Genomic DNA, 16,236 nt, shown 5'->3' with positions numbered 1-16,236 from the left:
TACTCTGGATCTAACTCGCCAGACTTCAGGTAGCATCCCTCCCTCGCTACCTGCCGTAGCAGGTACATTTCCAGCAGAGACTGCTGTGCTGCATTTCTTCTGGTGAAGGCTGATCTTAGCTCCTTGGACTGCCCCAACTGAAATGAGACAGTTTAGCTCCAAGTGTGTATTAAACTAATCTGACTTGCTTTCTCTGAAGTGGATTAAGGACCATTTGTAAAATGTGTATAGTAGAGCTATGGCACATAGGCAGGGATGAATAAACTAGGTAGTACCATTTTCAGTGGCAGTGTGACTTAATAAAAAAAAAAGAAAAAATTATAGCCCAGTATTCATTTTGACTTCAGGCTAGCAGAGATCTGAAGCTTTAAGCTGCTTCCCAAATACTTGGTGACTGAAAATAATGAAATACTTCATTCATCTCCATATGTCTCTGTCCCTCACAACAGGTTTTCACACACACACACACACACACACACACACACACACACACACACACACACACGTGCAGTGGTGCAGTGTTTTATCTGTTTCTCCATTGCCCAAGTAAGTTTGAGAATTGACAGATTTGACTGTTTTTCTTTCTTGCAATTTATAGATGCTTCAAACAGCAGTTCTGGTAGACCTTTCTGAATATTTAGGAGGAAGCTGATCTGTGTTTGGAAGCTGCCCTCAAGGAAAGGGACAGGAGCTAAGCACTGGGAAACTCCAACAGATGCTATTCAAACACAAGGAATGATTGTTGCCCGTAAAACATGCCACAAAAGTATTACAGTTGTTTTAGATTTAACTTTATGAGCTTTCTGCTCACTTAACATTACTTTAAATGATATTTAAAAGTTGTACAGTCACCCTGAATAGCTGTAATGTGCTAGGGAGCAGATCTCACGTGCTTGCCCAGCCATCTCTCTCCAGTACCTAGGCTACAGAGGGCACATGCGGTCTAAATTAGAATAAAAGCATAGCATTAACAAAATAAATAATTCATTTCATAAGCCTGAGTAGTTTCTTTAAAAGGCAAGGAAATGCAAGTCAGGTCATGCAAGAATTTTATTTTCTGTAGCCAGTTGTCACGTGCTCAATTTGCAAGAGGCATTGAAATGTTGCAAGCAGTGTGGCAGCTAACAAATGTTCTATCCTTCTGATACTTAGTTTTAATCTAAACCATAAAAAAATCATTTCATCTGAAGTATAGAATTTCTGTAACATTATATTAATGTTTTTACCATTTTATATCAACATTATAGCATATTTTATATATTAATATATAATATTAAAAATACAGTATTTGAAACACCAGAGCAATGCAAGCGTCTCATTTTACTTGTCTTTGGTTTCAGTGTTTAATGCTGATCACTGAACTATAAATGTTCAATATTTTTGTTTTAATTTTTGTCTCTTTTTACTGAATCTATGTAGTAAAATGCTTTCCATTTTCTTGTTGATGTATGTCTTGATTTTTACGTATTTTTTTTCTGTGTGCATTTTGCTATTTAAGTTCTTCCTGTGATGTTTACACAAAACATTTATCACTGGAGATGTTGGCTAGAGAAGACCTACAGATAGTTCATAAATTGAATAATGTGAGAAGAATACAAAATTCATAGCAGCATAGGTGGAAAAGTATCTTGGTTGTTTTGATTCTGGATGAGAATTCCAGGAACTGAATTCCAGTAGCATTTTTAACTTTGAAATCCTGAGCTAACCCATAAAATGTGTGTCTTAAAAACTACTTGTAAAGCCTCTGCAGCCCAAAGCAAGCTCTGGGCTTCATGTGCAGAGTGGCACAGATGTAACGAGGAGAGGAAATATTGATGTTAAAAAACTTCGACTCATTTTATTTGACAGGAACTATGGTATTCAAATTGCCCCTCTTAACTGTGTCAGGGCTGTCTTACTCATCAGGATGAAAGCTGACTTTTATCTGCACTTCAGTCCTGGTACCAACTTAAGGTAATGTTGTAGCTTCACCAGCTTTTCTTTTTATCCTGAGTGCTTTTGACCTTGTGTCACCTTTCTGCTGTGCTGCTGTAACCCTTGGTAAGGGCAGGTGCTGAAGCACAATGTGAAAGTGGCCTGGGTTAAAAATACCCTTTTCTTTTCTGCAAGGCTGGATCCCCTGCTCTGGATCTGTTTTCCAGTCTATGTAATTTTGCAGCCAGAAGAGTAGTTGTTGCAGCACAAGCCAAGGGTGACGTGGGAGCAGGTATGAGTAATGGGAGGAGAGGTTCATTGAAGTTACATTGGTAACATTAAAAGTGCTCTTATAATTGCAAAATTGGCCCGTAAAGACTCAGACTTCCTCTTCCCTTTCCCTTTTCCCTTTTCCCTTTTCCCTTTTCCCTTTTCCCTTTTCCCTTTTCCCTTTTCCCTTTCCCTTTTCCCTTTCCCTTTTCCCTTTTCCCTTTTCCCTTTCCCCTTTTCTCTTTTCCCTTTTCCCTTTCCCCTTTTCCCCTCCCTCTTCCCTTTTTCCCTTTTCCCCTTTTTTTAAAGCAGAACCTTGCCAAATATGTGTGAATGTGAGTGTAACTTCATATGGTGCACTGCAAAACTCTGCGTGAAGGAATAGTATGTACTGTGTAAAAAATTGTTAGGTTTCTTCAGGCAGCTCCTGGTCTGGAATTCAAGAGAATGCTCCTATCCCAGTGACTGCATTCTGGTTATGGGTATGTTTGAGAAAAAAAAATAGGTTACTAAGAATAAATATTCCTTTTATTCTTTGTTTTGTAACAAAAGAAGGAGACAACTCTTGCTGGAGTCTGAAACACAAAGACCGGTTTGTTTATTTGGATATAATTTGAATTGTATCATCAGTCCTGGAATGGCTTAAAATAAAGTCACAAAACCTTATTCAGTGATTCTCTGTATGCTTTCAGATGATTCATCTTGATGCTGTGCCCTTTCTTTCATAAATGTTACTTGAGGTGACAAGTAGATTTGGTTTTCTTTAGTTGAGTTCTGCCTGTTTTATTAAAAAACTAAAGTGCATGGGTATTAGTGACAGGGTGGACAAATGTCTTTGTTTAGAATTGCTGTTGTTGTTGGAGGAGAAAAGATTTATTTTTTTTCCTAGGTGATGAGAAGGGTGTTTCTGTTTAACTGAATTTTGAAATACAGTATTTGTCAAATGTACTTGATTTTTTTTTTGTAAGGACTCTACAGCCAGCAGTTTCTCTTGTTTTCTCTTGGTAAAACATCGGGGTGTTTTCTGTTGTTACTAATGAAAAAGTATCAGCTGAAGAATCTTGAATAGCAGGGTTATTGGTCAGATGTTCTCATTTATTCTGTTAAGTAAATACTGCGGTATTTGTTTACCATGTAGCATTACAAGTAGATGGGGATGGGCAGCACTGAAATTTCTATAGTCTGTTCAGAGAAGTAGGAGCTGGCAGCATTGCCTGTATATCTGAAAATCACCTAGATGTAGTTTAGATGTACAGTTGGAAATATCTGTACTAAATACATTTTTAAAATCACTTTTGTAGTCATAGTTCCATGGCTTGTCTTTTCAGTACTGAAATAAAAGATTCACTTTTATGACTTTAAATGTACAGAATGGGTCTGATAAGCTTAATGAAATGATTGTAATACACTTCGGAAGCGCCTCACTGTCCATCCTTGTTTTATGTGACAAGAAGACAGATGGTGCAAAAGCCAAGAGCCTAATGGAGTACTGTCAACGTTGAAAACAAACATTTTACAAAACTACTTGCAAGATGTATTCTTCAGAGTTTTTGTTACATATTCTAATTCCTTTGGTCAGTTGCATTATTACAACTGTGCCAACAATGTTTTTTCTGTAGCACCTGTCCTGTAACAAGTTAGGTTGTTACAGAGGAGTCTGCTTGAGTATGTTTTTACATGAAGAAGTGATGAAACTGTAGGGCAAAGTTTTAAGTAGCTTTTTTTGCATAGCTCTAGTATTCAGGAAGTCCATTCATTTTAACTTCTAACTATGAACATGACTATTACATTTTGGAGAAGGGAAAAGGTTGGGAGGAGGGAGTGCAAAACACGCGAGCTGTCAGAGCACCCTGTGCTTCCTTTCAACAACTCCTTAGGTGTGCACAGCTGAATTTCAGATTATCCTGAGACTGTTTCTCATAAACAGAAGTGGTCCACTTGATCAATTAGGAGAGCTTATCTGAAGTTGCAGAAATAAGGTTCCTGAACATGGGCTAGACCATGCAGAGTTCTCATTTGGTCAGTTGAAAAGAGGCTGCTGCTGTATTTCAAAACTCAACAGCCTGGATACCGCATTTGAACTATGTTTAAATATATAGGAAGGAAAACTACCTATTTAGCTGTGGATATGGTGCAATTTTGTGTTTTTGTTTTTATCATGTAGAGACTTTACACGTATTCTTGTTAAGTGTGATTGCATGCCATTGGTTGCTTTCATCCAAGGTACCAGAACACTCGACAAAACTTAATTGAATCTAGATAGACTTCTGATAAGCAAAGAAGCTGCTTTTACATATGGTGAGTATTGTATAGCCTTTGACTCATCTGTTGAGCCAACAGCAGTGGCAAGAGGTCAGTTAGTAGGAAGCATCACACTTTCTGGATATAGTCAGCTGGCTGAACCTGCAGCTGTATAACGTATATTGAAGACAGTGCATGTGAGTGAAAGCAAATCCCTTCGTTTGAGTGTAAGCAATAAAATCATCTTGAGTTGTGGTAGTAAAGAAAGAGTGGAAACAAAGCACTGCACTTAGAAACCCACTTGCGTGATGAGCAAGTTGCTTTAGGGTCAGACAGTGGTATGTGGCCTGGTAGTTTTGTACGGTAACTGGAGTATTGAACTGGCAACCAGCACTTCAGTTTTGTTCACAACTTTGCTGTACTATCTGATGGAAAAGGTGCCCCCTTTTCTCTGTGACTGGGTGCTCCAAAGAGTGAACCACACACTGACCTCTTCTGCAAAACACTGAAACTTTTACATGAAAAATGCTTTCTGAGACTTTTTTTGATATGCAGAGCTATATAAGCCTAATCTTTTTGTGTACTGGAAACAGTCCAGTTTTCTACTCTTTTACTGCTGTAGCATGCTGACTAGGCTATTAGACACTTGTCTGTATCTTGTATGCTGTTGTTTTACAGGAATGTTATATAGGGCTAAGTACTCTGCTGCTTGCCAGTCTTCTGCATGGATGTATTATTGTCTCCTGTGTTGTTTTGATGTGGCATACCTATTGCCTAATGCACTTTGGTTGATGGGATAAATTTTCTTGAGCTGTTTGGATCTGGCAGCCTTTCAGGATTGAAGAGAAAAAAAGTAAGTGCATTGCTACATGCTGTCTGGCTGAGCTGATCTATTTTAAACTGCAGCGGTGTCCTGTGGGCCTGGGTGGTCTCTGAATGCTTGGAAAGGTGGTAAAAACTACCTGATACTGAAGTAGTAGAAAATATTGATGGAAGATGGAAAATCCTTACAATATATTTGTGATTAAGCCAGCGCATTAATGTAATGTTTAATTCTCCTCTTTGGTGAAGCTGGTGTTTTAAGCTGATTTAAAAAAACTCTACTGTTGCAAACTCATAGCCTGTGTAATGCTACTTCATATGCTGTTCTTGAGCTTCCTGAAAGTGTACAGTCATAAAAATTTTTGAAAATTCCTCTTAGCAAAGGAACTAAGGTCTAGCTAATTAAACCTGGAAGAAGTAAACCATAGCTGTATCATGTAATTTGTGTTTTGTGCTGTGCAAACTCCTGCATGTTGATTGCTTGGAAATGGAATGCAGAACTGATGAATTTTTAAAGTTGGATTTTTTTGCAATGAAATCTGGCTTAGAAATATGTTATGAAACACTTTTGCTCATCTGTCCAGTTAATGGTTTTCGGTAATGGAGGGCTTTGTTTTCATGTCAACTTTTGAGGTAGGTTGTCATCTGAATACTGTTTCACACATTTCTTTGGTGTTGGAGCAACCTTTTTCTTTTGTTTCCATAGACCTTTGACTACCCTGAGTCACCTTGATTGGATATTTCTTCTCTCTAACACTGGAAGGCATCTATATATGTTCCTATTACATACTGCTGATATTGAGTTCTGACCCCTAGGGCTTTCACAGAAACCCCTTTGAAGTCAAATACTTCCATAGTCCTTAGAAAGCTGCTTGCAGATCAAGCAGAAAAGAACATGTCTGGAACTGCTGTTAGTCAAAGCAAAGGTGCCCCTATTCTTCTCTTCACACCACATGTCCAACCTCTGTCAAACTGGATCACCTTCCACTGCAGTCACCTCAACAGGGAAAATTGCTGTGGAAAGTTATTGACTGTGAAGGAGTGTGAACAGCATCCAAGACATCTTGAGTGGTACACCAAAACAAAACTTCTGGTCAAGTAAAAACTAATTATTTCTCTCTCTCTCTCTCTCTCTCTCTCTCTCTCTCTTGTGTGGCTCTTATTTGGGATGCAGGAGATAAAACAGGAGGGTCAGGAGATGTAAGAAATCTATTCATGTTGTTACTGCTCTTAAGTTTTTCTAGCTGAGAGGCCTGAGTCTTTAAACAGCAGTATAATGTGCCTGCACGGGTTGCCTGGATCTAATACTTGTGAGTATGTTTTCTAGTTATCACCTTTCATCACACCAAAGAATGTTGATTTAAAAACCAACAAAAAGTTCAAAAACCTAAGGCCTTTATATCTTGTTGCATACTCTTAGTGATTTTGAACCTCCAGCTGCAGCTGTACAAATTACCAAATCTGAACTGGAAAGATTTAGGATGTGGCAATGGAATGCCTTCCTGGAGCACTTAAAAAAGCACATTCACAGCAGCAGCTGATGTGCCAAGACTTAACATTAAAAGCATTAGCTTTTTTAATGATGCTGTCAGCATACTCTCTTGGGTTGGGGGAATGTTCTGAGACTTCACTTTAAGAACACATTTAGTGCAGATTTTAAAAAAAAAGTCTTTGTCACTCCGGATGTTCACATGGATGTGCTCTCTGGGTCACAACTGATTCCAGCTTTCTTTTGAAAGAGCCTCCCAGGGACGGTGCAGTTGCTGCTGTTACAGTTACAGTTCTCAGAAGAGAACTGTTACAGTTCTCAACACCATGTCTGTGGTGCTGCATGGTAACTTAAAAAAAAAAGAAGACAGAGGGAGAGAAGGGTGTCCGTTCCAGGTCATCTGCCTTTAAAATTTTTGCCTGCCTAATGCAATGCAAGCAAAATTGGGGCAGAAGCAATGCATTATTTTGTTGCCTATGATATCAGCCTGGGATCCAGAGGGTAGGTAGGCTGAGCAAGCCTGAGGTGGTAGGAAACAGTGGTAAAGGAAAATAGCCCATGTCGACATGATTGAGCGATGTAGGAGCAGCTCAGCTTTTGCAAATTGCTGTATTAAAGTGAGCAAAATAACATGTTGCAACTCTGCACTGGTGTTATCAGTGTTACTGCTTACTAATATTTTGAACCCAGCAAGCTTACAGCTGGTGCAATAAAAGTTCCATAAAATGACAATGACTTTGCACTATGGTAAGTAGTGGACAATAGCTTAGTTGAGTACATGCTGTAGATGTGACTGCAGAAAAATGCTTCTTCCTGTGGTAATGGTGATTTTTCAGTTTATTTACACACCTCTTCTACCTTAAGATGCATATTGTGTTCTTAAGGTAATTTGATTTTTTTTTTTGCCTTCCATTCCTTTCTAATTTTTTTTTCATGTTACTCCATCTACCACAGATGGAAATGTATAGTTTTTCTGTATTTTTCTGGAATAGCTACTGCTACATTGTTCTTGATTACTTGTTTACAAGATGTCTTTGGAAATTAGGAGGTTTATCTGTTTCATTGCCATTGCTAGATTAGCAAGACATAACCTGTGTTACAGTTCTTGTTCCTATTTGTTTTCAGGAGTCTTCTCTGGAAGCTGAAGCCTAGCTTTGCATTCTCTTTTTGTTAAGCTTCCATGGAGTGACCCCCACAATAACTCCTAACATTTTACATTGTTCTATTCTAATTGTTCTAGTGAGTAATGAGTTAACACAAAGTGCTAACTGCTTCTGCGATGATTAATTGGAAGTATGAGATTCTCATATAAGTCATATAAGTTGATTCTTAACTATTAATGAGGATAGATGATATGATAGAGCCATCAGTGACTCAGGTTGCCACTGAAGGAATGTGATAGTCTCACTCATGTCCCTTTCCATATTTTCACATGAGTAACTTTAATCAGGCAGGTAGGTACAAGCAATAGTACTTGTAACTGAAGTAACTGCCAAGCCATTTTACCCATTGGTTGAAGATTGATACAGACTTTAGGTCATAGTATCACAGAGGAAAAGGTGGGAGAGCTTTACGTTCATCAAATCTACACAAATCTTGGCAATATTAGCTGAGACTGTGCTTGCGATCTGCCCTTTGTCAGGTATATTTGGAGAATATTAATAACTGATATGAGGGTGCTTTTATTTGCATTCCATGTGCTTCACCTTAAGAGGGGTATCCAGTAGAAAGCTGAACTGTCTTACCAAGGAATTCAAATAACTACAGTGTGTACTCAAAACGAGCAGTCTTCATCACCACAATGAGAAGAAATTTAATCTCATTAGTCCTGTTTTGTGAATATGTCCACAAGATTTATTACTTTTTAATCTTATAATATACAAGCTATAGATGTCATCAGCCATCTTGGATCAATTTCATACAAAGTACTTAACACTTATACTCTCTCTGCCTTTTTAGACCTTACCTATAACTGGTGTCTTTAAAGTCATATACGTTATGCAGGTTAAAAATCTCAGATTGTGTTGCCTTCACAGTGTGTGTAAATGCCCCTCTAATTCAATACAGAGTTTTGTATCCTGATTACTAACAATGTGCATGCACTTCAGAAACACAATAGCTGTAAATAATTCTTAGGTATTTATCAGAACTGCTATAGAAAAAAAATCCCAGAATAGGTGAAAGGTCAGTATGTTACAAAGATGTTGACTGCTGAAGGAATGAGTTGGTAGTACTGAATGAGTGAGTTGGCATGATTGTGTAGCACTGCTGGAAATATGAGATTGTGTTACTGTTGTCTAGTCCTGGTTCTGATTTGTGAAAGCCTGTTCCAAGTCACCAAAAATTTATTCGATCTAGATCCTGAAAGAAAAGTTCAAGTGCTGCAGAAAGTTTTTTAGTTACATATTAAACAAGAAGGAAAAATGAAAATCTGTTAATGTCCTTTGGGTAAGGAGATTAACCTGAACTGCTTATGGCCCAATTACTAAATCAATACTTTGCCAAAGATGATTGATAAGAGTAATGATATGTCATTATCTAAAGGAAATGAGTTGCATTAATAAAAATAACTACATCATGGGAGACTCTTATTTTGACATACAGGTGAAAGTTGTCTTCCAGTTTGCACCACTTCCAATATGTGTCACTGTGTAGGCAGGGCTAGGTGTCTTTGTGAGCTGGTGTCGTGGAGCTGGAATGAAACTTAAAAGAATCCATTGCAAATCATGCACCAGTGTAGTCGAGTAGAGATTCTTTCTGAAGCTGGGTTCAGGGATTGCTCACTGCAGCAGAGGAATAGACAGTAGAGACTTTGGATGTAGGATGGCTGACTGGCAAACGCTCAAGAGCTTTTGGCCAAGGCAGGGGAGCACTCATAACATGTTAAAATTGTAGGAGCTTTCTCCCTTCATTATGTTTTTACTTTTCTCTGAAGCACTGGAAATATGGGTAGAAAAAACTGAGGAAGGTACACTTATGCTCACTTCCAAAGTAAGATGGGGAATCTCTTCAGGGGCTGCCCAGAATCTCATACTTGAATTAAATTGATAATGGGGTTCAGACTTTAAAAGAAAATTCTTTCCAGGCTACAACTGCAGGGATTATTTGTATTTCATCTGTCTTTCTACGTGATGTGGAATACTGGAATCTAGGATCACTTTCACACGCATCACTGGAACCTCAGGTAATGCATTCATATAATATTTAAGATACTGGCAATAATAGGACTTTTCTGCATTGCTGTAGCACAGTGTAATTTTTGTAGCTTCGTTTCTTGTGTTGTGGCTTGTCCATTGTGAACAGATTGTTGACTTGCTGAGGTGGAGTTGAACTCAATGATCTTTCAAAGTGCCTTCCAAGGTGCCTTCCATGATTCTGAGTATGTGAACTTATTGACTACAGATCTAGAACATCATTGTATATGGTCATGCAAACCTGAACATAAAAATCTTGTGCCCTCCCTACACCATCTCAGTGCTAGCCTAAGGGGATCTATGACAAAGCTGCTACTCCCACCTGTCTCTCTGCTTGGAGCATCCCAGTTCATGCGTTTCCTTTGCATGAGTCTGCTCAGCCTTTCAGGTCCAAGTTGACTGAAAAAGAAATGTTTTTCTCAAAAGATTATCTTTTAGTTGGGTCAGTGAGCTGCTGTAATCTATCCTGCAGCTGCCTGAGGACTAGACCTGTCAGCAGTGATGCTGTGAAGCTGCCTTCTAGGTCTTCTCTGTTCAGCTGTCACTGGTGGCTAGATGAGTGTATGTGGAGCGGGAGAGTGTCCATATAATTGTGGCTGGGAGTTGGGCACAAAATGGGGGTGTACTGGTATCTTATGAAGAACCTGAAACAGTTCCCATAGGAAAAGGCTTTTCTGTACCTGTTGCCACTGGTCAGTCTTGCTGTGAATTCTACAGTGTCAGTTCTTGTAGCAATTTATAGGCCAGTGTGGAAGAAAATACAAATTAGTCTATATTATGCAGCAGTACAGTGGGTAATCCATTAGTTTGTCAGAAAGCCAATCTAAAATGTGGTTGGAATTGTGTGTTTTCAATACTTCTCCTGCGAAGAGGCTACTTTATTTATGTATCTAAATATTTGATGTTGGCTAAAAAAGCAAAACATTAAATAAAGAAGTTCAGTAAGAATAATTTGGTAAGAATAACTGTGCAGCGAGAGTATTAGATCTCTTATTGAATACTGCCAGTGGGGAATTTTACAAGTAGGTGTTTCAATACAGTTTCCAATACTGCTGGCACACTGTAAGGACTAAGGATTTGTGTCTTAAAATGCACTGGCTTCAAAGACAAAGCTGGAAATTTAATTAAGGTAACAACTACCTAATAGATTTCTGAAAACTTGGTAATTTCTACAGTTATGTCTGTTGCATGCCTTCTGTTAAGCACTTGTCTGTACAGTCATCTGACAGGAACAGTGTTTACATGGAATACTATCAAAAAAGGAAAGGCCACCTAATGCTAAGCAGGATGTTGCTGCCTTCTCTGCTTGGTGAATCTTTTAAAAAATGGGTTGAGTGGCTGAAAGAAGGCATAAAGGATGGAGAAAGTGATGGGATACTCCTCTCAGGGAAATCCATAACAACAGGCAACACCCAGCTGAAGTTTAAAACTTCGTTGCAGAATGTAGGTGAGTAATTCATCTAAGTTAATAGGCAGTTTGTATTTGTTTTCTGTGTGGCATGAGGGAGTAATGTAGTTAGAATAACTGCACTTATGTAAGCACCCAGCCTTGGGAAATAGGAAGGGCAGAACTGGTATTTCCAAGCTTAAGCTAAAGATACTATCTGTGAAACATTCTGATTTAATTACCTTCTCAACTTCAACAGTATTCCAAGTGATTCTGAAACATGGAAGTTTCATAATTGTCCCTGAATATCTAAGGCAGTAGTGCTGGAATTTCCTAAGTTTTCATTTTGAAATCAGGTCTGTCTGGGTCTTTCACCACACTTTACCTATTTTTCTGCGGGCTCTGCTGGGTGAAGCATCCACCTGCTGATACCTGCTTGCCAGGCCAGGGACTGGTGGTCTATAACCTTTGGTTCTGGAATATGCCTAGGGTGGAAATCATCCTGTTGAAGTTTGTACTATATTGTCATATTGTCTTTTACTAAGACAATACTAAGAGGTCTTAATGACCACTAAGAGGTCGCTGTGAAAGTAGCTTGTCTGACTTTCTAAAAATGAGCTTTGCTCTCTAATGCAAATTCCTAACTTCTGGTGTTTTGAGTTCCTCTGAGGTTTAGAATTTGCTTTCTGGAGTGACTGTTTCTATTTGATTGTTTCATTTTGGCCAAATTTTTTTGTTTGCTTGTTTTGTTCAGTAGCCATCAACATGAAACACTTGCTGTAAAATTACTGTTTAAAAGCAAATCTTGATGTTTGTTTTAATATTTAAAAACTACGTAGGGGGAATAAATGAGCATCAGGAATGGCAAATATCTTTCATGTGGGTTAAGCAAAGGAATGTGAGAAACTTCTTGTTCTCATTTAAAAATAAGGAATGTTTGAAGCATACCAGTAATTCCCATTACTAGTAATAGTAATTCCCATTATTAGTAATAGTTTTGTGTGCTAACCTAACTTGAGCACTTCCAGCTACTTATTACCTACTGCTTGTCATTGTGAAGCATTCTTATATGGTTTGCTGTGGTATTTGTGTCATTTTTTGGCTGGTTATCACCTACCCTTTTCCTTTCCAGTAAAGGTAATGGTCCAACTTGAAATTGATTCTGCCATGATTGTTCAACTCAGCTGCAGCCAGTTAGTGGGTTCTTTCAGTTGTTGCTGAGTCACAGGAGACCAGAAGCCAGCAAATTATTTTGCTCTTTTAACACAGCCCTTTTCCCCCCCCCATCATTTACCTCATTTACACCCCGTTTTTATAATGGTGAAGATACATTTCTTCGAACATGTCTTCAGAAGTTATATTCGTACAACTGGCTTGAAAGTAGGTGCATGGTGTTACTTCCCTAGCCATTTTAAATAACATAAAAAAAAGAAAAAAAAAAGAAAAAAGAAGAAAGAAAGAAAAAAAAGAAAAATAGTGCTTCATTCTTTATGATAGTTGAGTGCAATACATGGTTTTGAGGTGATTTCAGTGATTGTTTTCTGAATGTGATGTGCTTCAGGGAACTACTTATATGTTCTTTAGAACTTTTCAAGCTGGGCAGACTGAGCTTCTATGACTGCTGTTTTTATATTTATGGAAATTGCCTAATATATGTCATTTCAAATAACCTAATTTTGAACATATGTTTGGTAACATGACTTTCCTAATTTTAATTTTAAAAGTTTACGACAATCTAGACACTTCATTTTAATAAGAAAATTTTTTACTGTGGGTGCATTTTAGTTGTATTTTTGTAAGTGAAAAGTGGAACATTGGGAGCAAAAGTAGCAATGTACTGATTCTGTAAGTACATTAGAAGGTATGTAGACTAAACATATATTTATGTGGCTGTACAAATGCTTAATGTGCAGATGAGTTCACAGCATGAAGAAATAGAGCTTCATATTAAACAAATGGCCACCTCGTCCACCGACTCTTTGTCAACTCAATTGACTCATATTGTCGATTTAATATGAGTCAACAGTGGAATAGGGAGGTATATGAGTTAACAGGAGTAGGGAGGTGATAATCCGTCTGTACTCAGCTCTGATGAGGCCGCATCTTGAGTCCTGTGTTCAGTTCTGGGCACCTCACTGTAAGAGGGACACAGAAGTGCTGAAGCATGTCCAGAGAAGGGCAACAAAGCTCAATAAGGGCCTGGAGCACAAGTCCTGTGAGCAGTGGCTGAGTGGTTTAGTCTGGAGAAGAGGAGGCTGAGAGGAGACATCACTCTCTACAACTATCTCAAGGGAGGTTGTTGCGAGGAGGGAAACAGCCTCTGCTCCTTAGTGACCTGTGATAGGACCAGAGGAATTGGACATAAGCTACACCAGGGGAGGTTTAGGCTGGATCTTAGGAAATATCTTTTCACTGAGAGGGTTATCAGGCATTGGAATGGCCCAGGACAGTGGTAGAGTCACCATTCCTGGAGGCATTCAAATGGTGTTTGGACCTGGTCCTTAAGAACATGGCTTAGTAGTTAGATTATGGTGTTGGTCAAAGGTTGGACTGGCTGATCTTGGAGGTCTCTTCCAACCGGTAACATACTGTGCTTTCAGGCCAGGTATTGCCAGTCTCACATTCAGAGGATAAGTTCCGTAGACTTCAAAACTGCCAAACATTATAAAAGATTGTGTTATGGTTATTATCAGATTATTTCTTAACAACACAGTTGTATTGTAAAAAAGCATTCTTTTACAAATGGTGTATTTTTTGCTGTAGCATGAGCTAGTTGTTTATCTTGTGTGTGGGTATGTGGGTTTTTTTCACTCTTCGGTTAAAAAAAATACAAGCAAATGTTGATTATATTACATTCCAGTACTTACGAATTTGTGTGTGAAGCTACCATAACAGGATAAGAAAATATGCCTTTCATGCTGCCATTAGCCCTACTTGTAGGTATTTAACAAAGAAAAAGTCCTGAAAACCTAACGTTAATGCAAACAGTTGTTCACAGACATGGACTTCCAAAGCAAACTAGGTAGCTACTTACATTAAGAAAATAACTGCTCTTAGACTACTTAGTTTTAGCTTGTTTTACTTAGTTTACCTTCAGATTCAGAATATTTTCTCAATCAGCATATTTGTGTGGGATGGCTGTGGCTGCCTTCTGGCTGGTACAGCTTTCTTTCAAGGATCGTTATGAAACTGCAAAACCTCTCAGAATAAGTTTAGGATCTTCTGAGGAGTTTAATCTTGCTTGCTTTGTTATGAATAGAAGATGAGCCTTGAAGGCTAAGAGCCTCTGCTGCCTAAGCTCTTATGAGAAGTTGTAATGTGAGAAAAGCTGCCAGCGCTGGCATCAGAAGAGGTGGAACAAATGCCTCCCTATCTGTATGGCAGGAGTTGGGAAACAAAGGATTTGCTGTTTTCATCCACTGACTCTGCTATGAGCAGAAGTGTTCTATTGGAGACAGTCTGATTCCAGACAAAGAGAGGGCTTTTGGTCGCAATGGCTAGCAGTAGTAAGAGTTACAGTTTAAACACAGTGCATTTGTTGGAATCCTAAAACAAAATGAATGCAGTGTTGGCTAGTCCACAAATGGATAAATGTAAAGAACTATGTATTCGTGAGCACAGAGTTTTCAGGATGACAGCTTTACACCATAAGAGGGAGGAACAGTCAATCAGCATTCCCAAACATGTAATTAATGGCAATTAATTTTGAGCCAGCATCCATACCGGAGTTTTCTAGATTTTCAAGAGCATATATGATGCTCATTTACCATAGATTATGGTTGGGATGTTGAGCTAGCTAGTCTGAGATGCAGTAACAATTTATTAGGATGAGAGCAGGGACATACACAGTCAGTGAATCAGCTGATTTTCCTACTGAAGTACTGATTAAATATAATGTGATTATTTGTATTTAGTGAATATATATTTTATTGGAATATTGTACCATACTGTGCACAAGATGTCTGTAGGCTTTGGTAGAATCTTGGTATAACCAGTAAACAAGGTACCATAGTTTACCATGCATTGCCTCTTGATAAACTGTTCTCCTGAGACTGAAATGGGAAAAATGTAGGATTTTAAGGTTTCCTAAATGTAATCAGTCTTAAGTATTGTAATAAAATAGTTGTTTATAAAATACAGATTTTCAATATCTCCCCCCAGTACCAGCTGCATATAGCTGAGCTGCCTGGTTGATACAGTTGTACAATTTGAGGTACTTGGAGTTAAAGACAGGGCTGCGTCTACATATGTTTGGTATCATCCATAGTTAGATGGCAGGGGTATTTGATCTGTCTTTTACCTTAAAATAATTTTCTCTGGTGTGATTGATAGTGCCAAAAGGAAGGGGGCAACTCAGGTTTCCATTTGAAACGGAAGAGGATGTCCCCTGCTTCTTCAGATTTTGCCAGGACCTATATATACATATAAACATTATAATATGAACACAGATCATGCAAAATAGTCATTGTAAAGGTAGTGAGATTGCATTGGTGAATGCTGCTGCTGAAGGATGGCAGTTTTGGAAAACAAGGTACTCTGTAGAGAGTATCTTCTGAAGAAGAAATTGATGATAATTTCATATGTACAGACACATGGACAGAAGTGCAAGCAAGAAAATGAGTGAGTAGCAGAATGTTGAGAAGAGGGACGTAAAATGAACTTGAATGGAGGCAGACTTGTCTTTTGTACCTCATGAGGAAGGGTGGGTGTAGTATACTTTGCGGTGCCCAAAAACACCTGTGAAATGTGTACAGGAGGTACACTTTAAAAAGTGGAGATAAGGGTGAAGTTATTTTGCAGAGGTGTTAAAGTGAGCACAAATGAGAAGATGATAGTGGGAAGATCTGACGAGAAAGATGCATTATCATCATTGTTGTAGAACTGGATCTCCAAAGCTGCAGCTTGCTTAGCCTGAAGGA

General features: G+C 38.5%; 1 protein-coding gene across 2 annotated transcripts in view; it reads left to right on the top strand.

Annotated features, from left to right (window-relative positions):
- Window positions 1-16,236, top strand: part of ELOVL7 (ELOVL fatty acid elongase 7) — a 31,256-nt gene that overhangs the window by 2,378 nt on the left and 12,642 nt on the right. The gene's annotated exons all lie outside the window — the stretch shown is intronic.

Source organism: Calypte anna, chromosome Z (genome assembly GCF_003957555.1).
Source record: "Calypte anna isolate BGI_N300 chromosome Z, bCalAnn1_v1.p, whole genome shotgun sequence".
Lineage (NCBI taxonomy): Eukaryota > Metazoa > Chordata > Aves > Apodiformes > Trochilidae > Calypte > Calypte anna.
The sequence above is the reverse complement of the archived record's forward strand: the minus strand, read 5'-3'. Positions and strand labels throughout refer to the sequence as shown.